This window comes from Falco biarmicus, chromosome 4 (assembly GCF_023638135.1).
Source record: "Falco biarmicus isolate bFalBia1 chromosome 4, bFalBia1.pri, whole genome shotgun sequence".
Taxonomy (NCBI): domain Eukaryota; kingdom Metazoa; phylum Chordata; class Aves; order Falconiformes; family Falconidae; genus Falco; species Falco biarmicus.
Window position 1 is genome coordinate 80633493 of NC_079291.1, and position 26392 is coordinate 80659884.

General features: G+C 40.8%; 1 long non-coding RNA gene across 1 annotated transcript in view; it reads left to right on the forward strand.

The window, feature by feature from the left end:
* The first annotated feature begins 9808 nt into the window (after positions 1-9808).
* Positions 9809-26392, forward strand: part of LOC130149313 (uncharacterized) — a 103805-nt gene continuing 87221 nt past the window's right edge. The window contains exon 1 of the long non-coding RNA XR_008821866.1: positions 9809-9984. This is a non-coding gene — a long non-coding RNA (uncharacterized LOC130149313). The remainder of the gene's footprint in view (positions 9985-26392) is intronic.

The following is a 26392-nucleotide window of genomic DNA, read 5'->3' on the forward strand; positions in this document are numbered from 1 at the left end:
TGTTTTGTTTAAACAGATGCTGAGAACTCTGCCTGTCATAATAAGTAAAAGCACTACCCTCAGGCTTCTTTTAAAACTGCAAAAGAGGGAGTGTATGGGGCTTGAATTAATGTTACTTCCAAAAGTTTTACTTTTGGTTGTAGCAAGCAACAGACCTACAGTCTGCTTAAACAGTTATGCTTAAAATGTACTTGGATGCCATAACCTAATTGGCTTTGGCAGGCTTACCTGGAAGGTTGACTCATATGGACCGGGACTGGGGTTTCAAAGTCAAAGGCCATGGTGCCTCTGACCAGAATAAAGGGATTGTTCTGCAGAGAAGCAGTAAATTGACACCAAAAATCTGTTGGAAATCTGAAGCATTTTTCATTAACTTTAATAGGCCATAAACTCACTGACGTTTAATGAGCCTGTTGGATAGTATAAATTCTAAGTGGCACGATGAGGCCGCAGCTCTCATTTTGATTTCTCTTGGATTGATGTAATTTCAGTACTGCCTGGGAAGTTTCTCCTGAATTCCTTCAGCTGCAGTAAGATAAGAAGCAGGCTGTAAGAGTTTCACAGAGAGCCAGCATGAATGCTTCAGTGGCCAATAATACCTGTTATAAAACGGATAAGGGTGTCGTTGCATTAGAGGCTTTCCTGACAAGTGTGAGTGGAGTGCAGCCCTTGAGACATAAGGGAAAACTTGCAGTGTATCTGTCACAGTAGAGCTGTTATGAACACGTAAGAAGTTAATTTTGCCACCTTTACCATAAGGAATAAACCTCAGCACTTTTCCTTTTTTTTCCCACCTTTAAAAAAAATAAAAATGAACACTGACATGGTATGGTCAGGCGTCTAGGTTTTCTAAAGAAGATAAATGAACCTGTAAAAAGTTATTTAGACTTTACTGTTGCCCTATATGATGTATAGACTTGGAAGCCTATGAAGCATGAGACAAGTGACTATAACGTATGCATGTTAGTCACAGACCCAAATTAGACTAATGACTCTCCCATGGGATATTTTTAGGAGGACTGGGTTGCTTGGTTATAAGCATGTCTCCAATAAAAATTTTCCCTAGCCACTTCTATAGGGCCACAGGATTTCATTCCTGGGTTTGAACTGGAGCCTCAAAGAGGGAGGCTGCTTTCTAGTTCATGGAGCAGCGTTGTAAGAAGATTTGGTAGATAAGAAAAATCTCACTTTCTCTGGGTTTATGTAGACTTGGAGATTTCTATGGCAAAAGAAGAAAATGAAATGGGTCATGAGAAAGCTGGGTTTTGGTCCTCTGAATCACTGACAGGCATGGCACAAATAGGGAAATGGGCAATTTCTCAACTATCCAGTTAACAGTTCCTCAGGGAGGAGCACAGTGTTCTGAGTAGTTTCTGCTTCTGAGGGGCATGAAGGGAGTAGGTAACGATGGGTCTCAGTGCATTTTTAAAGCTGCACAGAGATCCTTGAACATGGGCTTATTGGGAGGACATCTGTATGCTCTCTGTGGCTTAAACTTTGGTCCTTTTCAAAGTGAGGATGAAATAAAGCAAAGGCTTTTTCACCCCTCATAAATATAATTTATTTTTCATATGGAACTTTTAATAATCAGCAGTTCAGATGATGTCCATGCAGTACTAATACAGCTTAACACTGAATCTGATTTGAAACTTGCCTTTCTGCTTCCATATACTTATTTACCATTGAGAAATTATTACATCACTTCCATTTTCTTGTAAATGATAAGAAAACCTGCTGTGTCTCGTTATTAATACTGTCTGGCATGGGCCTAAGGAATAACATCTGTGTCTTGTAGCAGTTTCTACCTGGATCTTTTACTGGCACACAGATTGCATTCTATCATACCTTGTGAAATGCTCTACTTGGGCAATTAGTTGCCTTTTGATTATCTATTCTGTTGTCTAAAGCAACTGGTTTAAGCTGCATTTTGAAATGAGAAAATAAGTAACAAATTTCACAGTAACTTTCTTAGCTTGTGCTTACGTTGTCTGTAAGGAGGTTGGTGGTGGAGGACCCAGTGAGGCAAGGCGTGCTCCTGGAGCTTGTATTCGCAAACAAAGAAATGCTGGTTGGGGATGTGAAGGCTGGGGCAGTCTTGGCTGCAGTGACCATGAGATGTTCAGGATCCCATATGGATGAAGCAGGGCAATAAGTAGGATTGCAGCCCTGGGCTTCAGGAGAGCTAACTGGCCTCTTCAAGGACCTACTTGGAGGAATCCCATGGGTTAGGGCTCTGGATGGTAGAGGAGTCCAAGAGAGCTCGCTAATATTCAAGCATCGCTTCCTCCAAGGTCAATATAGCTGCATCCCTGTGAGTAAGATATCAAGCAAAACAGAGGCAGGGGACATGCATGGATGGGCAAGGAGCTTCTGGGAAAACTCAAACAGAAGAAGGACGTTTATGGGATGTGGAAAAAGGGACAGGCCACTTGGGAGGAATATAGGGATGTTGTCAGAACATGCAGAGAGGCTCAGAGGGCTGTGATCAGTGGCACAGTGTCTAGCTGGGGGCCTGTAGCTCACAGTGTTCCCCAGGTAACACTGTTCCATTCCTTTTTAGCTTATTTATCAGTGACCTGGATGAAGGGACTGAGCGTACCTGCAGCCAGTTTTCAGTGGTGCCCAGCGGCAGGACAAGGGCAATGGGCACAAGGTGCGGCACTGGAAGCTCCACCTGAACACGAGGCAGAACTCCTTTCCCTGGAGGGTGCCGGAGCACGGGCACAGGCTGCCCGCAGAGGCTGCGCTGTCTCCTCCTCTGGAGACGTTCAGAACCCGCCTGGATGTGGCTCTGTGTGACCTGCCCCAGGCGGCCCTGCTGTGGCGGGGGCTGGGCTGGATGATCCCCAGAGGTCCCTCCCAACCCTGTCTATTTTGTGATTCTGTGATTGGGAAAATGCTCTGCTTCACAGTATCAGCTGTTTGCAGAGTGGTTTTGCTGGGTGAAGGTAACAGTCCCAGCAGTTGATCTTGCTTACAGGAGTACAAATCTGGAATGATTTTGTTAGCATCAGAGGAGTCATTTTGAGTTTGCACGGGTATAAACGAGATTATTGTCTGACTGCTGAAGTGCTTTGCAGAGGAAAATCTGCTGTTCTCATTCTAGTGGGAACGCAGATGAGCATAGAAGTGTGGCTTCTTTTTTGCTCTGCTTTCTACCTCAGGCATCCTCAGCTGCTGTAAGTAGAAGTTATGCTGGAGGGAAACTTTATTCAGTTCTTCTAAGTGAAATTCTAAAACCACACATTTTATTGTCCATTCAGTTCAACAAAGTGCAACAATTTGTCCTAAGGAGACAGTTCATATGTCAGTCTTGACTCTTCCCTGTATGCCCCTAACATTATTATAGCATCTAATTTGCTAGGGTTTTATTGTCTTTCTCTGTGCTGTGGCACGTCTAATAAGTTGCTTTCCAATTCCTTTGTCACATAAGCCTTATCTCTGAGGCATCCATGAATTCAGACCGGCTCAAACACCATCTGCCTCTCCGTTTCTCTGTCATGTCACCAGGGATTTTGGGGTCTCAGTCTCAAACATGCTTCTCACCTGCCTAATGCTCTTAAAGAAATAATAAAGGCACCTCCGTGTCATAGTTGTGAAATTGTCTGAAGACACCAGGTAAATAAATTAAAAAAAAAAAAAAGCTGATTTATTCTGATGTGAAGGCATTGTTAATTAAGTCATACAGGGGAATGAACACTAAGAAAAGAATGCTATCTGACATCAGCAATTATTTTATTGATGCCTCCGCATCTCAATCAAATGCAACTCTTTCTTGACAGGTAGTATTTAGCAATGATGGAAAAATGGTAGCTTTGAGAGGAGGGGGGGTGGGGGTCTCCAGTGAATGGTGGAATATTTCCATTAGCATCAGATTTTTCTGGATATGGTTTTAGTTGCAAAACTGAGTTAACTCCACCTGGGGAGCTGCATGAGTTTATTCTAAAATACAAGTTCTTAGTTGATGCAATCCCAGGTACTGATCAAATCCTCAGAAAATTGATAGAGTTCTAAATGAATGAAATTGGATCTATTGGCATGATCCTTCATTTTCGGTTGGTTTTATGTTTATTCCTCAGAAGTGGCAACAAGTCTGTGTTATGATCAAAGGTGTCCCATTTTTATGGTGTAATTTTTGGAAGTGTTACTGTTTAAGGCAGAAGTTGCTGGGAATAGTTGCTTTGTTATATTTGAAGATCCAAATATCAGTCTGTCTTGGGCCCTGGCAGATGAAGTTTGTGTTTGTAAGACCTATATTAGTATTTAATTGTCTGCTTAAACACCAATTAATCATCTACTCAAGAGGCACTTCTGTGATCACTGGAAGAGAAGACAACCTAACTTTCACTTTCAATATGAGTTAAAATGAGTGGTATGTGTGCTGATGAAATAAGCTATTATACATACATAGTCCAAAAGAATCTAATGCTCAAAACTCAGTGGACCAACTTTGGTACCAACAACATGAAGAAAAGAGTAAATGTAAATGAACCAAAATCTTTCATGTAAAGGTGTCTCGCATTAAGAGAGCATGCCTTAACCAGAAAAGCTATAATGGTGAAAAAATTAACTTTATAGACTATATCAATAGAATAAAGGAAGATTAATTGTACCTTAACAGTTAATCTTGTCCTTTGTGCTGTTACTCAAACTGCAATATGCCATGAAAACAGAAGAACATACTGTGCGCATGCAGTTTGCAACTGTGAATAAGAAGGTATCGTAGACAAAGCTTCTAGTTACAGAAAAACAGTAGTTGTAGACTGCAGAGCACAAGAAATATCCAGCTTGCAAATTATAGATAGAAGCAGGAAAAATGGCTGTGTGAGAATAGTTTCTCAATTACTATTTCCCACTTCCTGATGTACTAAGGATTTTTATTGTGTTGTGCAAACACAAGGCGGCTATTACTTGCCCATATACCAAACATGGGCTCTGAGCCAACTAGACCTGTACAGGCTCGAAGCCCACCAGCTGGTGGCTTCATCAATGACCTGGATGAAGGACTGAGTGTATCCTCAGGAAGTTTGTCAGGCTTTTTTCAATAGTGCCCAGCACCAGGCCAAGGGGCAACAAGCACAAACTGCAACACAGGAGGCTCTGTCTGGACATGAGGAAAAACTTTTCCTTTGAGGGTGATGGAGCACTGGGACAGGCTACCCAGGGGCTGTGGAGTCTCCTTCTCTGGAGATATTCAAACCCCACCTGGACAAGATGCTGTGTAGCCTGCTCTAGGAGAACTTGCTTTACCAGGGGGTTGGATTAGATGATCTCCAGAGGTCCCTTCCAACCCTGACCACTCTGTGATTATTTTGAAAGCAGGAACAGGCAAACCTTGCTAAATCAGGTAGCTGGATGTACCATATAGGAATATTTGCTGAATTAGAGAATAAACTATGTTTCGATGATGCAAAAAGTCTTTTGGTTTTGTAACACATCTCTGATGGAGTATCAGCACTAGACCAATAGCAAGAAGGTGTCTTCTAGAAAATTAATTTATATTTATAAATATGTCTGGAAAGTCTTCCCTTGGTAACCTACCTTTCAAAGAAACCTTTTTCCAACAATGACCGATACCTCTGAGGCCGTTTTTGTGGCTGGTGACTGTTAACACTCACAAATCAAAGCAGCAAACTTTATTCTTAGCAATGCATTTAATTAATGAATTAATGGGAGGGGGGTTGTATTGTTTTCATTTCTGATCTGTAGTGCAGCTCTGTTTTATGATGGTGCAAATCACTTTATAGAGTGTTTGTCCTTACGAAGATATTCCTTAGCAAATGAGCTGCTATGAAAGACTGCTTTGTACCTGCTGTTGAAATAAATAATTCTGAATCAAAATTTGATCCTCATATTGTAGGTTAGATGTCACCTTGGCAATGAATGTAGAGTGGTATGCATAAATGGGAACATTTCATTGTAAAAGTCTCTTATCCCAGCATTGAACTTTCTTAGCAAATGCCAAATATCATTGAACTCAGGGTATTTTTTTATTTTAAAGGTTAGAAGTACTCATGTTTCTGTTCCCTTAAGAGTTCTAATGTCACTACAGTGATTTAATATGCTGTATGTTTATGAAGGCACTAATTCAAACATTTCTGTAACACTGTAGTAGTAAAGAGTGGTCACTATTAGTCTTCCTATCTTATCCAGCATTCGTGTAGGCAGAAACAACTCATAAAACGGCTAACAGCTATATACATATGGCAATGAATGTGTATGTGACTTCTGTTAGTGCTGGCAATTGAATCAATACTATGCTTGTGCACGTAATGAATGGCAGAGTAGATCCTCACTAAGAATTAATTATATATTAAAGTGGTTTTGCTACTTTGTTTGGATCCAGTATGTGTATGTAGCCTCATTCCATTTTTGATAACACACCCAGCAAACATACTGGTAAATAAGACATTTTTGGGGCTCACTGAGCTGTGCTCTCTGTGTGTGTGGTGTTTCTTTTTTTTTTTTTGTTACACCCATGTTCTTACCTCTTAAAATGTGATGGCTCTTCTTTGAACTTTCCCAAACACACATTTCTTGATCTGCGGATACCAGAATCAGAACAAGTATTCTGGGGGTAGTTATGGCAGTGCCAGACACGGAGGTGATATAACTTCTCTACTCCTCCCTGATCTTGTATTTTCACCTCTGAAGAACACATGGCTGCTTTGGTCAACACTGCACCCAGGGAGCCGTATTGCATCATAACTTCTACAGGGCACATCCTCCTGGAAGAGCCTCCTTCCTCTGTAAGTGTGGACTTTTGTTTCTCCTTACTGTGTGTGTAAACTTAAACATATTCTATTGAAATAGCATCTTGTTTGTCTGTGCTCAGTTTACCAGGCAATACAGAAAGCTCCCTATATGGAATCCCTCCTTTTCCTTTTACGACTCTGGTTTTCTTTTTTTTTTTTTTTTTTTAAATAAAAATCATTCCTAATAACCTTTAGAAACAAAGTCTTCATTAATGTGACTGAGAAATATTTAATAGCAGAGGAAATAACAGCTATTGGATGGTACTATAAGAAAAGTAATTATTTGAAGGTGGTTTTCTGCTTAGCTTTAGGTCTAAGTGGCTGGAGGTTTAACCATTTAATATGGGCTATGCTGCCATATATTGTCTAGTATTTTAATCAAAACTTTGCATAAGATGAAAGCTTTACAGCAGACTCTGCATACTATATAAACATTGTCTGCATCAGCTAACCATAGAAAGGTCCTTATTTTGAGTTCTGTTTTCCATAGACCCACGTGTATTAATTATGCTATTATTGCAGAAATCTTGTTAAGGTTATTCCTGATACTGGTGCCCCTATCCTTTGCAGAACTGGCAGACTGACGTGCCTGAGATCAGCCTCCGTGATTCTAAATTTTAAATGTTAGAGCAGCTTTGGCCTCCATCACCCCTCTAGAAATGCTGTGGTGCTCTAAAGATTCTACTGAATAGTCTGTGAGAGGTCCTCCCCTGCATTTTGACCATGTTTTAAAACTCTTGTATGTAAGAGTGTCTTTATTTTTGCTGATCTTAAAATACCTTCTTCCAGTCTTCTAGCTTTTGGTTAAAGCTTTTCTTGTCTACTGTTGAATACAGTATTCATCATCATTATCACCAGATATGAGTGCATTGTCCAACCTTTCTTCATATAGAGGCAGTGTGTTTACTGAAAATATTTTCCTTTCTATTTTTGACCATTTGACACTTCAATGTGCGTATAAAGAGTATTGCTATACAGTTCCTTTTTGTTCCTGTTATATCTAAAAACTTCCTTCTGTTGGCTTTTTTTTTTTTCACAGCTGGACAAAAGACAAAATCTATAGCTTTCCTGTACATTTTTTGTATTTTCTGTATCATGATTTGTATTACAACCAAGAGCTTTGCCTCCCTTGTGTTTGTTATATGGGGTATTTTGATAGCCACCTCCACTTACCCCTAAGCCAACTGTGTTTTTTAGCAGCTATAGCTTTCTTTGACTCAGACTGTGGGTTTTCTGGACATCCAGAAAAATGTTCTTAAGCTGTTCCCAATTATTGTAACATTTTTCTTCTAAAATTCCTTCTCCCAACTGGTTTGGCTCTTCTACTCCCTGCCCTCCTCCCCAGCTTCATGAAATTGATCCCTTTTAAGCAGCAAGAGTGTATTAGTAGTTTTAGCAAAGTAAAAAGTCTTCTGTTTGCACTTGGAAAATGCAATCAAGTCATGATCACTTCTTGTTTGGATAATACCTTTCTTTGTGATCAATTTACTCCTTATCACACACAGGAGCTCTAATATAGAATTATCTGTGTTGGATGCATCTTTTCTGAGTTAAGATTGTCATCCATAGTTTCTTAGCAATTCCGATGACAATTTAATTCTGGCAGCTTGAGTTCTCTCTGCATAAATTGCAACTGGAGTCTGTCTTTCCCTTTGTACTTTATAATATTGGTGTTCAAGGAGCTGCTCATACTGATTTGTACTGTGATTTGCTCCCGTTTTTGGTGCATCCTTTTCTTAATTACTTGGAAAGGGGCTGGCCTGACATGTTTTTACTCTAAGGCCACTTTTATTTTTAGCCATGTGTTCAAATCATAGACTTAATATTTGCATGATACTGTGCTAAACCCAAGAAACTGGCTACACTAGTCCCTGCACCTTTCCCAAAATGCACATGCATTTCCCCCTGCAATTGTTGACCTCCTGACTGCTGCTACTTTCCAGAAATCAGATAAGCCTACCCTACGAAGTAGATCTTGTCTCCTTTGTACTATTAGTTGGCCATCTCTGATGAATTCCTGTGCTGATCCTGAAACAATGAGATACTTGTTCTTTAGATACTTGGAGATTTTTAATTAAGTTGTTCTGAGAACAGAGAAATCTAACTCTACACAGGCTGCATGCTTTTCTTTGTGGAGCAGTACTTCTGCCTATCTGAAAGAAACTGTAGTCAAGGACTGTATGCACCTCTGACCAGTTCTCTTTGCGATGAGATGCAGATTGAATCCTGCAGGATTGCTGCGTGGATCACTAATGCATGCTTCTTATCAAATAAATTCCCTCTATCCCCCAATATCAGGCTTCTCTGTACTTTAAAACATACTTCTTGACAATTTGTTCAAAAGAAGCAAACTCAACATCAACATGCACGGTAACATGCATAGGAAAATAGTAACTTGGGGTCAAATCATAGACTAGAATTAATGCTATGGTTATCACTTTAGTGTCTGTTAAAGTAATTATTACAAGCACCCAGGAGACACACAATACAGTTCATGCATATGCTTGCCTTGGGGAATACAGAACCCACATTGGAATTAAAATGCTTAATAAAGAAGGGTAGTTTGCATTAAATTTCAAAAGGGGTTTATGAGAAGCTGTAACAAACTGACTAAAGAATATATGTCAGGCTGTGAAAGAAGGAGGACCTAGAATTGACATGAAGGCCTTTTTTCTTAAAAATGATCTTATGTAATTGAAATCTGTGGTATTACCATACTCTTTTTCTTTCCTTGGAAAATAATTAAGCACTCTCTTCTGATCATTTTATGGAATCGATGCTCTTTCAGCAGTGTTAGCATTATTTGTCTTTGGGAAGTGCACATTTATAGATGGTAATAATTTTTAAATAGCTGAAATTAAATAGAAAATAGCCCTCTTTCCCCATGACAGAGAATAGCCTGAATGAAGGGCTAAGAGGGGTATTACTATCTTAGCATGGGCTGCCCCAGTTAGTTGTGACTGGGCCATAGTTCCCTGTCCCTATTAAATTTTTCTTTGTTTTTGATTTGGTCAGGCACTTGTTTTGTTTCTTTCTGCAGAGAGTGGGAGAGAACAACCCTTGGTGTCTCACAAGAGTCACCTTTAACCTGTGCAGTCCGAGCTTGGGGTCTGAAATCTCCTGGGAGCATTGCGTGGCACCTGAGCAAAACCAGGCACGAGTGTGGAATAAACTGATGGGAGCAAAGGGAATACGTTTAAGCACATGGTGGATGGCAGCAGAGAAAATGGTGTTAGCCATCTGGAAATGTGTGCAGGAATGAAGGAGAACAATTCTTCCCTTGTCTCTTCACTTTTCTGTTTTATCTCCCAAATTGCACACACCAGTATGCCATGGGACAAATCAGTGTTCTTCCCACAGCTGTTTGCTGTGTTTGCTCTTCTCAGAATCTAAACAAATCAGGTGGGTAGAGCTGTAGAAAGATAGGATATGGGGGAATTGGTTTGAACCCCACTAGCTAGTTCTGCAGTTGCTCAGGAAAACAAGCTTCTGGTGGCAGAGTGAGGGCTTGCCAGCAGAAAGGTAGAACAGGAATCTGGGAGGAACCCAGGAAAAGGTGCAGGATGTGGGTGCAAGTAGCTGATAGCGAAGAGTTACTTACCATGATGTTCTCCCACAGTTCAGCCCTGTCCTTTCCTTATGCTTGTAAACCTGAGCTTTTCGGTCTGCAGCTTATCAGCATTCCAGATACCCACCTCCAGCTGCGGAAGAGGCCATGGCAGAGCGTGCCTCTGTCTTTATCTTGTGCACTTGCATGCCGTGAGCTAAGGCACAGTGTTACCATATCTACTGTCCTCATCCTTTTGTGGGGTTTCTTCTTCTTCTAAACTTATTAAGACTCCCCCTAAAGCAGTAACATGGATAATGCTGCTAATCGTCTCTGTGTTTTAAAATACTTGTAAATGAAACCTAAGTACCAGCCCGTTCTTAAAATCTAATTACAGCAATTTGCTTGAGATGCAAGTTGCTTTGAATCTGTTATGGATGCAACTGGAATAGAAAAATACCAACTAAGAAAGACCAGCTTCTGCTTGGAAGAAAGTTGCTCTGCTCCCCAGCCCCCCCACCCCCATCCCTAGCAATAAACCCAGTATGTCGCTGGGTCACTAGGTCTCAGATATTTAACTAAACCAGCTGAAAATTCAAAACGGATACTAGAAATACTGTGTTCTTCTGGGTTCATTCCTTCCTCTGCACAGACTGTTTTAAGAGTCTACTGAAAGTAGAAGGTCTTTCAACTCCCACTGTGTTAGAGAACCCATAAATCAGGAAAGCTTTTATTTCAAAGCTGTTTATTGTATGTGGGACATCTAGAGCTTCTCCTTAGAGCGGTAACTCTGCGTTGTACCACTGGGACACTGAGAACACGCTTTGTGAGCCTGGATGATACCATGCTCACTTGTGCCAGGGCAGCTGCTGCAGCACGGGGTATGAGAGGTGGTGTAAGATGTAATAAATCCTTCTGACTTTCATGTGTGTGGGAGATGGGCTGGGCAAGCGGATTGTGACCATTTTCTGTTCTTTACTCATTATGTGATTTAAACCACACATTTTTCATGTGTGTGTATGTGTCCATGCAACTGGAGAACAGCAGGGATTTTGCAGAGCTTGGCTTTGAAAAAAAGGAATGAGTGAGATACAAAAAGGTGTTTCTTTCAGTGCAACAACATGGACACAAACCCAATAAGGCAGAAATTATACCAAGAATTCAACACTGAGCCTGTGTTTAAGAGCTAGGGTGAGGGGGGTGGAAGCTGAACTTTTATGTTGCTTGTACCTGCACTGGAGATGTAACAATGATAATGAGGTGATAGTTACACCAGCCCTAATGCAGAGTAGAATGAAAGCTTGTATCTTCATAAGTGACATATAAATTAGGGAGATGGTTTAAGAGAAGTTTCTGCCTCTGTTTTTATGGACTGCGCTATTAGCCTGGCGCTAGCTGCATATATCAGAGCCCCATGTGTATTCAGCTATCTCAGGAGCAGGCTGTACGGTGGATTTATGAATCCACAGAAGTTGCAGTGCTAAGCATGGCTGCTTTTTCTCCTGATTACCTGTTTCGTATGAGGATATATTGCTCTGCCAGTCGAGTTGAGTGCTAGTTCCCAAGACTGCACATGGTGGAGTTGCTTTGTGTGGCTTAACCAGGCAATGTGGACAAACCCCAGGCTTCCTGGGGATGCATTTGTTCCCTGCCAGTGCTCTTAAATGTTCCCTCAGGCTTAGCACAAAGTAAATATGACACTGATACCTGCCAGAAACAAAGTCTCTGGTGGGGGATATGATTTCCCTAATCCCCTCAAATTGCAATAAAATAAAATGTTAGCAGCCAATATGATCTCAGGAACCCTTTATACCCTTTCTCAGTCAGAATACTCAGACTGCTCCTTACCGCGAGAAGCGATTCCTCTAATAGCTGTCACTGGATGCACTTGCAGTGTTACAAGGTGCCCTGTCCACAACAGCTATCCCCAAGGACAGGAGATTCATGCATATTTGATACCATACACAATGGAAAAGATACTGCAATTAGTGTGTTTATGTTGCAGCATTTGATTATCAGTGAAACCCAAATGGCATCTGAGCTAGCTCTGTAGTTGTTCCAAGTCCTCCAAACAGAACTGGCCGTTAAGATGTGCATGACTTGCATGGAAGATTTGTGGTGCTTGTCAAGAAATTTATCAATTGTTTATTATTCAATATTATGAATACACTGGCATGTGATCTTTCCATTTACAAGGGAGTACAAATTTACCTCCCTGCTGAAAGAAACCTCTTCCAACTCAAAGTGTGTTTACACAGAGAGAGAAAAAGAGACTGTTAAGCAAATTAATAACTTAATGATTATTTTTTTATATTGCACTGTAATGTTTAAACAGAGACTGAATGTTTTATGTGTTCATTGTTGCACAAAGGCTGATTGCAAAAGCAGCTTCCCCAATGAGCTAAATGGAGAACAGATAAAAGACAGAAGAAAAATGACTTTTCCTGGATCTGAGAAGTAGAGAAAGGAGCTGCCTTGCCTGAGGTTATGTAGCTAGTCTATGGCAGAGCTTGGATGTGAACCCGCATGTATCAGTACAACTCTTTTCACACAAATTGATGTGGCATGTTGATTTTTAACTGGTATTGTATTAACTGGTTAGTGTTGCACTGGTGAAAATGTGCTTCTGTACTTAAGAAAGCAAAGTCTTTGTGTGTACATAGGTGTAGAAAGCTAACGTTCATGTCTGAAATATTTTTGATCTCTTATTTTTATGTATGCATGTTTCCTAAGAAGATACGTTTGTCAGCAACTGCAAATTCCCTTAGTAATGCTGGCTAGATGCAAAATTACCCTGTCTCTTGAGCACTGGACAGGGATTCAGGCCGTCTGAATGCTAGCCTGGCTCCTGCCAGGTAGACTTTGCTCTGGTAAGGTGCTGCAGGGTATGTGGTGGGTTTTTTTGTTTTTTCTTTGTTGTTACATCTTTAAGCCTTACAGCGCTTATCACCACCACGACCATCTCCCAGAGTCAGACTAGGTCATTACACTCCTTCAGTTTTGTCCTCAGCTGAGCTGTGAGAGCCTGAGTATCTCTCATTCTTGCTCTTTTCCTTGGAAACTGCTTATAAGGGAGCTAGAAGGGCATGCCAACACTTTCCTGCAATGAAGCGTGCTGCAGAAGGCCCCAGGCAAGGTCTGAGCGTGCTGTAAAACTGCAGTGACAGTGCTGGGCCCTGCTGCGCAGGTGCCTTGAGGCTGGCAGCAGTGTGTATCTGTGGGAAAACTGAGAGGGTCTGGCTACGGCATGGCTCTGAGGCAGCTCCTTGCAGTTTTGGCACTGGTGTGTTGTGAGTAGTTGAGGAGTTTGCACAAGGATGTGTTTTGCCCCAGAGTTTTCCAGCATTTCTGCAGTGCAGGCACCTAGAAAAAAGCAATGTTCCCCCCAGCCACTGGCTCCTCAAAGCCTGTGCTTCAACTCTCTGCCAGATTCCAGAAGTGAATTATTTTGTGTTTTCATGTTGTTTCACTCGTGGTATCTGAGGCTTTTACTTGGGTTGGGCAGTAAGAGGGAATGAAGAGATCCTTTCATTAAGTGTTTCCTGGTGTTCGCTGCCACTTTGGCTGTGCACAGTTGGCACAGCAGTAATATCTGCTTGATGGTGTTTTCAGAGTCCCCCTTGCTGAAACAGGCATTTCACTGACACTACAGGGTTTGTGTTTTTGTTTTTTTTAAAAAAGAACTGGCTCATTTCCCAAGGCAGAATTTTCTTTAAGAAGGAGCTTCCTGCCGTGTACAGTATTTATTCTTTAATTAGTTGAGCTAATGTGCAATTAATGTTTATAATGCAAACTGTCTGGGGCCATCCATTCACTTAATCAGAATGCTTTTAGTAGTTGCATTTTCTTTAGCATTTTTCCTTTGTGAACAAAATACTGTGGCTGTGTAACAACATTTTACTTGAACCTTGCTGTAAGCTTGGCTCTGTCTACAAAGTTTGGTCTTCCAGAGACCAGCCCTGATGAACTTTTTGTTCTTTGCTGTGTAACGGGTTTGTAACACTTTCCTGGAACAGAATGAACCAGCAACAGAACACCTCCCACTGCCAGGAAATTTCTTAGTCTGTTTGATGCTTGTTTCTATTTCCAGTCTGGAGGTAAAATTCCAGTGTGAATTAGTAAACCTTGCTTCAGATTTGAACTGGTCTGAAATGGGATTTTCTCTGGTGAATATCTTTGCTGTTGGATACAGAAAGGGTTTTTTGTTTTGTTTTAATTATGTATTGTCCTGAGTCATCTTTTCCCTGCTCCCAATAAGCAGGTTAGGCAAAACATTTTGCAATATGTTGATGCAAAAAGCTTAGGCAAAGGATAAACAAACTTGGACAAAAAAGATGAAAATTATTTAATCATAGATACAATTCAAGTGTAGATATTTAGAAACACAAGTATTGCATTCAGTCAGTGTGTCAGACGAGGGGCTGGACAGTCTATAACAAGTATCCTTAACTTTTTCCCAAAAAATAGCTACGAACTTAGAATGACTGCTCTGCCCCTTGTGTGTATGTGCAGGTGTACATGGAGACTTGGTTAATGACGTCTTGCAATGATCAAAATTACATTTATCTGCCATAGATATGCTGTATGTGGCTGTAGCATGTGGCAATTGCAACTGCAAAATCATACTGACATTTAAAAGTGAAAGGATGTGTCTCAAATTGTGCTGAACTCTTATGGGTTGCTTTATGTTTGAACCAACTGGCAAACATAATGTGCACTTCAGTGATGGTAACGACAGAAGAGCCCCTCCTCATTTCCCATGTTGCTAACCTGGTAACATGGTACTAGTTGATGCGTTGCGTGTCAAAACATAGCCTGCTGTTTGCACAGAATGAAATGCATTTCTTAGTTACTGCTGCTGGTGGGTTTGGTAGGTACCTGTGTGCATATGTAACTCCAGACAGAGCAGAAATGGTGTTACTAACTGTGCTTTTTTGTTGTTTCTGAAGTTTGTTGGTTTGTGGTTGTTTTTTTAAGTAGCGTCTGTCGTCTAGAGGTAAGAAAGGAAGTTAGTTTCACCAGCGGGTGTCTGCAGTGCCTGAGCTGTGACACCCTGCTAGGTAACCTGCGCAGGGATGATGGTCCCCCGAGCCCTCGGTAGTTTCAAGAAAGGGACCCTGGAGGGGGAATTACAAGTGAGGCTCTTCCTTTGAATTATCCTCTGGAGGGTCTAGCTTTCCTCTGAATATCTGGGGAACCTATGGAGACGAGTGACTGTGTTGATGCCTAAAGCTGTCTACTGTGAATTAAGTGATCTCCCTCTGAGCAATGTTAGCCCTGTTTTAAAGATCAGGGAGACAGATGGCAAAGACAGACTTAGAATTTAGGTTTTGTGACTACCAGCCCTGTGTCCCCTCCATTCCAAGGTGAGCCCTGTCTGTCACAAAGGGGCTTCTTATGTGCTTATAATTAATAACATGCACAAATGTCTTCCAGAAATACGGGCCATTATTGTCGTATCCTGCTCTGTGTAGGGTACAGGTGTGCTAAAGGTGTGTGTGTGTGTTTGTGTGAACCATACAGAAAACCTGCTGTCCCCAGCATATTGAAGTAAGATTAATAATGTGCATTTAATTGCATGTTCCTGGCAGCTGCCCTGAGCCATCCACCTCTCTGCAGCAGGATGGCTCTAGTAAACATTGCAATTACCTTGCACTGCAAAGGTCCCTCTGCTGCCTAATGACTTCGTATCACTATTACAACACACTGTTCTCCACTGCTCCAAATTAGGCTTCTCAGAGGTATTACAGTGAACCTAATTTTAGGGATTTATATTATTTAAAATATAAATATCCTGCAAGAATAGGATTTTTAATGAAAGTTGGAGTCTTAATATATTTATATAGATAACATATAAAATAATTAGTTTGTGAAGAGTGAGGTAAGGAGCAAAAATTTAGGGGAATTAACACATTTTGTTTCTTAGTGCTGCAGCCAAAAGGGTAATCTTATGTCTACACAAGTTTGTAGGAGCTCCATGGCTAATACGGGCTAACAGTGTGAAAACTGTATGCCTGATCCTGCTATGTCTGTGCAGGTTATACTTTTTCTTTTCAGCATGTACGTGTGTAGAGTGCGTTCAGAAACACAAATAGCTGGGGAAAGCAGTACCTCCAACTGTGGCTTGATCTGATGGCCCTCCTCTGGGGAATTCGGGTAAATGCTCAGTTTGCGTGTAGGAGAACCTGTACTGGGTTGTGGCCTTTACCCTGTCTGGAGAAGCCCTGGCTTGGATAGCTGGGGTTGTGGATTGGAAGTGGTGAGTAGGGAAAAACTATTTACAGTCTGTTTCTGCACAGTAATTAAGGACTATCAAACTACTCTTAGTTCTTGGGAGTTCAATAGGAAAACTTACTACCATCATAGTTTTTTGGACTTTCCATACGTGCTACAGGTCTGCTCATTTCCCAGGTGATCTGTAGCTCTTGCTCTCTAATTTTGCTCATCTTCACATATACATTGCCCTGATTCTTTTCATGGGCTTCATTTTTTGACCTTGCTACCTTTTCCAGGCCAAAAGTCTGTTAATATTCGGACCTAATTGGTATGAACGCAGTGCACTCAGAAGTGCCTCAACTTATACAGTGTGCACCCAGGAGGGTCGGGTGGGAACAGCCACTCTGGCGGGGGAATGGTCAGGTTCCTCACCTGGAATGGTTAGATTGTAAACAGCAAAGAGCCTTGAAAACCCTGCGTATCCTGGGGTTCCTCAGTTTTGTCTCTTTTGGTTTAGAATACCATCAAAGTAAGGGGAAAAAAAGCATATCTGGAATATTTATCCCCCTTCAGTACAGGGAGTGAGCTAAATGGTTCTTTGTCCCTTGATGCCCCACACACACACAGTTCTCTAATTCTAAGTAAGTGGCTTAGAAGCAGTGGCAGACATGCATTACAGCTAGTACTTAGAGGCCAAACAGTGGAGGTATCTGAGGATGTAATCATAAAAAGGAAAGAAAATAGGAAAAATACAGTGTAGCTGTAACAATCAGAAAGATGACAGATGTTAGGGAATTGAATCTTTCAAGACACATTATTTGGTAATATCCCTTCATATTTCAGACTTAATCCTGTTCAGCAGCAGGGTCCAGTGTTGTGTAAGTGAAAGGCAGGGAATCCTACTGTGCATTAATAAGGCCCTTGCCATGTGGGGACCAAATTCCTCTCCAAGAGCAAGAATCCCTAGGGCTTTCCTAACGTAGTAAAGTCATGTTTTCTCTGTCTTACTCAGACTGGTGAAAACACTGGGGAAATAAGAGAATATGAAAACTTGATATAGGTGTGTGGGTCCAGGTGCATGGAACAGCTCCTGAAGCATGAAGCAAGCTCCCCCTGACTTTTTGGAGCTTGTCAGCATCACTGCAGATCAGCCTGTCTATATTAGGGAGATTGTGGTTTATCTTGAGACTATGCTATTGCCATGAAGTTAAGTGGGGACAGATGTATAAAATAATGATTTGATTGTACAGCAATGAATCACATTCTTCAGACCATCAGTTTCTGGGCTGTTAATTACATTGAAGTGTTTCATGGTAGGAACTAAAGTAAAATCCATTATGGTGTTGGTCAGCATGGAAGTAATTATATCCTTTTGATTTGGTCTGCGGTGAAAAAAGGGCTTGGTAAAGATTGTGATTCGTCTTCCTTCTGAAATAGGAATGTTCCAAAATAATTAAAACTGTCATCAATGCCTTAATGGAGGAGAATCAAGAAAGAGGCAAGACCACTGGATGGGTCAATTTGTAGGGCACTGAAATCAATATCCAATTATCAGAGAGCTCAAAAAACACTAGTGAAAAAAATCAGAAACAGTGACCTTAACTTGGAGTTAATTTACTCGTACTAATTTGAGTAACATTTCTTTTGAACGCACAATTTAAATCTTAGATGAGAGCATTTATTTCAGGCATGATTATGGGCTTTATGAGTGTGCGTTTCTGTAAGGAAAGAAAAACCTTTTTGTGTAATGTTGCAAGACATGGTGTGTCTACAGTTCTCGGTGCAGAGCTTACATGCTTTGTTCAGTGATTGACTGACTGGACTTGTGCATCAGAGATATTCCGGTAAGGACCAGGTGGTTCACCAACATGATATAGCCAGAGTAAGTCAAGCCCTGTGTTGGGGAATAACAGAGGAAGTGTAGATGTGCAGTGCTTCTTTCAGTATCTTCTGCTTGTGGTGTATGTCCTATCCAAATTTTGGATGTATGGCATCCAAAATGACTTACAAGAACTTGCTATGCTTCAGAAGGAAGAGTAAAACCAAAAAAGGTATGCTATATCCAAATGAAGGCTGTAGAGCATCAGATATATGTTGCCATAGCAATGCTACATGTAGGGCATAAAGAAGTGGAATGGTAAGAAGACAGCTGGGTCATTAACATCATCAGCAGGATCAGTGGAGCACAGCTCTGTGGTAGATAAAATGGCTTCATGTTTTCTTCAAACAACATCTGTGGGAGTGATACATAAAAAGAGAGAAGACAGTGAAAATGCAAGTGGTAGGAGTCCTACCCAGGATTGACCCTGACATCTGTGACAGCTGCTTTGGTCCTTTGAATGCTGTGATGAGTTCGTAAAGCTCCTGCACTGGGGATGTCCAGGGATATCCTCTGTCCAGAGGATTTCTCATAGATACTCCAAGGATGTGTCACATCTCTTTGAGATGAAGGATATGACCACGGCTCAGAAATGCTCTGCAGCATTTCCCAGCGTTTCTAGGAAGGTGCGTCAATCACTGTTTCATCCTGCTCAGCAAGACTGCCTGGGATTCTTTATGGGCTTTGATGTATCAAATGAAAGGAGTGAAGTTCTAACTTTGGTTACTTTGGAGATGCTAAGAAATAAAGGGAGGAAGGAATAACAGTAATACAAAAAAATTAAGCAAAAATAATCTGTCCCATATGCTAAATCAACAAGGAAAGACTACAAACACTACTGTCTATAGGCATTGAGCAGAGTCTGTTGTGTGATCCACTACGTGGGGATACATCTGTGTTACAGCTGCTCAGCTTGTGGCTTGTACTATCAACACAAATGCACATTTCATTTCTTTTTTGGGTTCCTTCTAATGCCGTTTCCTGAACTTCCAGGGAACAACTGTAGCAGGGGAAAGAAAATGATTGATCCCATATTATTAATGCTGTAGAATCATCTCCAGATGTCTGTCAGCTTTAAGTGAAACCGGTGTGGGCTGAAGAGCTGCATACAAATTAGGGTCAGTATTAACAGGGCTGGACTCTGAACTCAGATCAGGAAGCTTCTTCCCCCTAGTATTAGTTTGTGACAGGAATAGATCTTTTGTATGGGTCCAATTTAGCAGTTATGCAAGTTATTTAGATTTTTTTAATATTTTTTAAATTGGGTCAGCTTATGATTAAATGCCTTCATTTTATTTTTTTTTTGCACACTTTCAGTTGCTCCAGAATTCCTTTTAGTGCTGAAGTGAGTTATTTTTTCTACAGGCTTTCTATGTTGCTTAATTAAGAAGACAAGGTCTGGAGCTTGAACTTGCTGATTAAATAAAATGTTGCTGTTTTAAACAGGTGTCATAATCAGAAAGAATCAGAAATCATTAACCACTGATACAAAGCTTATGTAAAAATAGTTGGATTAAATGATGATGACTAGCGTCCTGTCTAGTTTTAATGCCAGAAGCATCTTTTCAAAGCAATCATGCTCTCCCAAGACAAGTATCAATGAGGAAGGATTAGTATTACAAAGTGTTACACCTTGTTTAAATTTCCGTGAAGGCAAAATGCTTGTTTTCTCCAACAGTTGTTTATGTTTTATTGGTAACAATGACATGAAATCACAGCTGTCAGACTAAGCAGCAGAGACTGAGAACAAACTCCCAGCTTGTTCTGACTGCTTTCCTCAGCAGCACGCTATTGCTTTTGAGTTGAAGTGCATTTTAACTAAGCTTTTTGTGGACACATGCTCTCTTTGTGCTCTTGGTGGACTTTATAGATCTTCAGAACAGATTGCTTGCAGCCATTGTGGAGGGGTGAGAGATGCAACTGGGTTGGGGATATGTATTTGGGAGCATATTCTGCCTTTAGTCTGTAACAATGGAAAGGTGCAGTTCAAAGACACTACCCACTGCCTCTCCACCTTGCTATCTGCAGTAAATTATTGTGCTTTCGGTTGCTACCTTCCAAAAAAAGGTCGTGCCTCCACATCCATTGGGGTTGGGGACAAGATGAGAAGGACACCACAACTCTTCTCCCAGTAAAGCAGGGGTATTTGCAATTTTGAAGTAAAGGCACAGAGACAAAACAGTGGCAGTACTACGTACTGCTCTATAGCTTGTTCCCATCCAGTGCGAAGGGCGTGCCCGAACTGTAAGACTGATGGGGCCTGTTATCCCTTACCTGGTAGCAAGCTGCAGAAATACAAAACAGCAAGGAGTCTTGCAAGCTTTTCACCTGCAGGCAGTCATACCATTAAGGTTCAAGAGATTTCAGTATTTGCAACTCTGTTCTGGAGAAAGTCCACCACGCTGAGTGTGAACTTCTACTGGCAGTGCTACTGTAGAGCTGCAGATCAGTAATTCTTTGACATGCAAGTGAATCAATTGAACTCTTGCAACATCTAATTAATTTGCAGTTGTTTTGAAGAATCTACAAATGATCATTATCGGTAATGAAGCTATTGATTCAAAGTGTACAAACTAGAGGAAAAAAAGAGTAACAGGTGAAGGCTCCAGGTCAGATCCTTTGATAGCCATCACCAGCACTTTAATGACCTCAGTGGGGCTGTGTTGAGTAACACCAGCAGAGAACATGGTGCATAAAATTTAATGTTCCTTGAACTGTTTCAGGGTTTAGTAATAATGTATCTTACATGTACACCTATGCTGAAATTTTCAAAGCTACCTAGGGGAACTGAAGGCTAATTGTGATGGAAATAGGCACTCAAAGCCCTCAAATAGCCTTCCAAATCTGAGCTTCATTGCGTGGGGAAGCATGGAGTTGCCCGTTACACAGCTCCATTGCTCAGCCCCTCGCTGCTTTTTATGATTCTCTGGACTTTAAACCAGAAATCAGCACCTTTCCCTTTCTCTTAAAGAGTTTGAATTGTAATCATCATGACACAAATTTTGGATGCTTTGTTAGCAAACCTGTAGATTGCTAAGAAAGGGCAGTGTAATATAAACTTTACCATTTTCGGTTTTAACATGACTTTGTAATTTAAAAGGTAATTCAGGAAAGACACATTTTGAAACAGTGCTCACTGCTGTTTCTGTTTGACTGTTCAGAATACAACTACTGTATGAGAAAGAGAATGATATAATCTTAGTTGTTGCTATAAATTCATCTCTAGCGCAATTTCATTAAAACTAATGGAATTATATCGGGATTAGTTTTGGCCCACTGCAGAATTTTTAGATGTTGGGGATGGGGAAAAAATCATACTATGCTTGTCGTGAGGTAAAATAAGTCTGACACTACCTTCTATGAATTCATACTTCTTTCTTTACTAATGTTACAGGGTAATGATGCCCTTGTATTACTTTTCTAGCTGCTAAAATTTTATGCTGTTTTAAGGGATTTTATTCAGTCCTTCAGGGACATTTGCTGTTGCCTGCAGCAAAATGTGTTGAGATTTGCGTATATAAATGTGTGCTTATATAGATGTAAACACACACATGTATAGGTGTGAACATATTAAAAAAAGACAGGAAACCTCTGCATATGGATGTTTTCAAAGTTGTTTTGAAGGAATGTATAAAACTTCCGATTTTTCAACCTGGCTTTATTAAATAAGTTTTAAAATTAAGAGCAAAATAACATCTAAACAAGTTAAATATTACCATTCACCATGAAAGATGAATCCCTAATGTCTAGGCATTTAGCTGTGCTGCTGCTTTTTTGGTTGGATCTTGAGAGAACTTTTATTAAAATGCAAATAGTGTAGCTACAACACTGTTCCCTGATTAAATGGAAGAAGCATCACTTAGTACTCATTGAAGTCAAATGTAATCAAGATAGAATTGATTTTATATTCAGTTCATGTAAATACTACTCATTCTAGCTCTTAAAAATCCATAAAATAACAAAAATGCCAACTTTATTTTTCAAATGGATACAAGGTGAAAAGAAAACTGTTTATATGCTTTATACATTTATAACGGAAATAATGCTAGCCTAAGTGCAAGAATGATACTCCTCTACTACTATAAACTTATATTGAAGTTATGGCTATGTGATGAAAGTTTCACAGGCTGAGTAAAGTTGAGACCTTTCAGCATGTTTACAGCTCAAATTGAGCTCTCCATCTGTACGTTACTTAGTGGGATAGCTCTTCTTCCTCACTCACTGAGGGGTCGAGCTATCTTGAATCACCTTGTAAGTGCCATGTGACAGGGACACAGAAACACTAATTGCTGATCAGGCATTGCCTGTTGGCTTAATCTTTGGTTTCCATACCCAGTTACTTCTTGGAAATAAAGCTATAGGCCCAGAAAATATCTGGTTACATGTATGTCTCCTGTTGATGTCTCAGCCCTTGATCAGACAGGCAGTTAGGGTTAGGAGCAGGGTGCCAAGGGCCACTGCACTGCTGAAAGGAGAGAAAACCATTTGGCAGGTGCAATTAAGTTTGCAGCCTTTTAGGCTCAATTAAGTGAGCTTGCAGTTGTGCCTGCGGAGAAGTGCAGCTGTGTGAGAGGAGCTGTAAATCAGGGTGGTAAGTCTCTGAAGGTGTGCACATGCACAGGTGCGATTGTCTGCTCTTACAAACACAGAACACATTGGAGGCAAAGCAGGTGCTGTGTTATTACTCACCGTCAGGGTTGGAAAGGACCTCTGGGGATCATCCAGCCCAGCCCCCGCCACAGCAGGGCCGCCTGGGGCAGGTCACACAGAGCCACATCCAGGCGGGTTCTGAACGTCTCCAGAGGAGGAGACAGCGCAGCCTCTGCGGGCAGCCTGTGCCCGTGCTCCGGCACCCTCCAGGGAAAGGAGTTCTGCCTCGTGTTCAGGTGGAGCTTCCAGTGCTGCACTTTGTGCCCATTGTTGCTTGTCCTGGTGCTGGGCACCACCGCAGAGAGCCCACTTTTCAGCTGCACTGCTGTCTGCCACCAGTGCAGCACCCACTGCTTGGGGAATAGGTGTGTGTAATTCTGGGGACTTGCTATGCCACATGTCCTCTTGATGGCATTAGGAGGTAAGTCATAGTTGATTTTCCTGCCTGAGAAATTGTCTATTTCATGTTTCTCTGTGCAGGCATAGAGATACAGACATATGCAAAGGAAACCTTACAGTCTGTACTAACGTATGGGGCACTGGACATCCCTGTCTCTGCCTTTCCAACTACAGCTTTGAGGAGTCACTTTGTGTTAAGAAAAGTAATAGCATGCTTGCTAAGCAATGTATTTTGCTTACTAAGAAGTTACTCCTCAAATCTCCCTTAAGTCATAATAACTGATGAGCAAGTGAATGGAAGATAAAAGCTTCTATTGACATTGTGTTAATGCAGAGCCAGGGAAACATTTCTGAAGTTTAGAGTTCTCTGAAGTGTTGGGTTTTGTGAAGATCACTCTGTCATGAGCAATGTTTCAACTCCATCAGTTGCTGAGGGGGGAACATGGTGGAAGATGGAAGGGTATAGGTGGATGGCTTGCATTTTCCCAGCTGGCTGGGGCACTTGGCCACAATGTGTGGAATATGTATGCACGGCAGGGATTAAGAAACCTGCCATACAGGCTGCTGAGCAAATGGGAAAATCTCCACTCTTGTTGAAGGAGTATGCTATGAAACCTATCTTTGGAGTGAACAAAACCCCCTGAGCTCAGTTTGTAGGTAGACCATACAGCAAAGCTGTTTCTCCCTCCCTGCTTTCTTTTCTAGTAAATTTTGCTTTTTTTCCTATTGATCTAAGGAAAGCAATTGAGCATTTAAGTGGGTTGCCTGGGGTTTTTCTGAACAACAGTTTAGGTCATGTATAACAAAAACATTAGTATTAATGCTGTGATGGTCTTTTAGTAGCCAAAATTAGATTCTTTAGGAAGGAAATTGTGTTTTGAATTACTATGAATTCTTGTGGTTTTATGTATTTTGTATTTTTCCCTAGATGATGACTCCTAATAACAATCATTATGCACATTTCACAGACATTACACTGAATGATTTAAACTTTAAGAAGTTTCTTTTTTTAGAAGTCAGTTTTTACAAAGAAAGTTAGAGCACTGCCCTATTTTAACATAAATGGTAAAGTGCAAATGAAAATTAATTCAGTTTGAAGAATGTGTTTCAGGATGTGTTTAAGCAAGTGAGAATCAACAAATCAAAGGTCATTCTTAGAAGATGCAGAAATGCAGAGTGAGTGCCTTGGAGCACATATCCTAATTAAATCCCTGTAGAGGAAATCATGGTGAAATTTAAAGACTAGAGTCATTGCATATAGGACAGGTCAGCACATCAATTATCAAGATGGCTTTGACTGTCTTATTACAAATGACTACAGCAAATATAAACTAGTGTATTTGGGAGTAACAAGATGTAATAGAGTCATAATTTCTACTAGTAATAACCTGTTTCACTCTAAATTCCATATTCTTCCATTTAATATGGCACTCCTTTTCCAAAGAAAATACTTCTGCATTATAAAATGTTACAAAAGACATCACTGGAAAGAAAGGTGGAGTCTCTGTGAATCCTATTCATTTCACTTTTTGCATGTAACGCAACATTTGCACCATTAACATGGTCTTCTAAAATCTGTTCACCAGTAAGGAGGGCACCAATCTAATGATGCTCAAATATTACTGAAATGGCTCCTTAATCCTCCTCTCCATGATTTTTTGCTAATCCCTCTTAGAATTAAAATTTTGTAATTCACTTGTATTTTGTAATTTCTCCCACTTCATTGTAAGTGCTTGCTCTTGTTTATATTAAATATTATTTAGTGTTAGTGAAGATTATATTTAATTACATGTGAGGCACTTTGGACAGTTTATGCATAAACAACTGATGTAGTCAGAGACAAAGGAACAATTCTACAAGATTTTCAATGCTCACATCAGTGTTCTGTGTGACAGCAACAATTAGCGAGACTGTCTTTCTAAATGCATATGATTCTGTCACCCGGTGCTAAGGAGACAGACATTACCAGGGGTCAGGAGCAGGGGGTACCCGTCACACCTGCATAGGGCAGAAGTGCCAGCAACACCATGGGGGTTCTTCAGTGGCTGTGTAGCGGATGATGCCCCTTATTTTCAGACTGCAAACTTTCGTAATCTTAGCTTGGCTTATTCTGTATTCGACTTGTGCTATCTCCTTAACAGAGTAGCTGAAATACTAGTTAACTTTTTTAAAACACGAAAAATTTCTTTGTGTATCTTTTGGTACAAATGGCTGAATTTCAGATTTGAAGCATTGGTCTTGGGGGTGCAAAAAAACCAGATTGTTTTTATTTTCTTGAGGGGGCAAGATTTGTTTTATTTTTAATCTCTTTAGACTTGCAGGGGCTACTAAACCTGTCACCACGTTATGTTTTAGTTTGATGCTTTGTTGTAAGCGGGTCAGTAGTACAGGTAAGCTAAAATCCATGAAAGGACTGAAAATAAGAGGAGAGCATTAGCTGTTTCACAGGCTGAATAGAAAAAGATATGATGAAATCATTCCAGAGGCAGAGAGGAAATGTGATTTCCATGCTGCTTTATGATTTATACTTTCTGAGCTGTGCTACAAAGGACAGCAATGAAAGGAAAGCAAAATATCCTCTGGTGATGTTTCAGTAACACTACAGATTATGGAAGGATCATAGCTGAAGACTGCCAAGCTCTCCTAAGCAAGGCTGTGCAAAGGAGGTGCAGTTGTTCCATCCAGCTCTGCCAGTGCTTCTGTGCTCTAGTCAGATCCATGCATACTGTGTGACATCCCCTCTCTTTGCCCCAGTGTTTTCTTTTTCTCCCAGTCTTGTTGATAATTTTTGGGGTCAGAAGTGTGATTATGGTGAATTGGAAGCCCACGGCAGATCTCCTGTATTTTAGTATTATCTATTAGCCAAGGTGGGTTTAACACTGCACGTTAGAGATCAGCATTAAAAGAATTTTAGTGGATTGCAAAGAGGAAAAGTTACAAACAAAA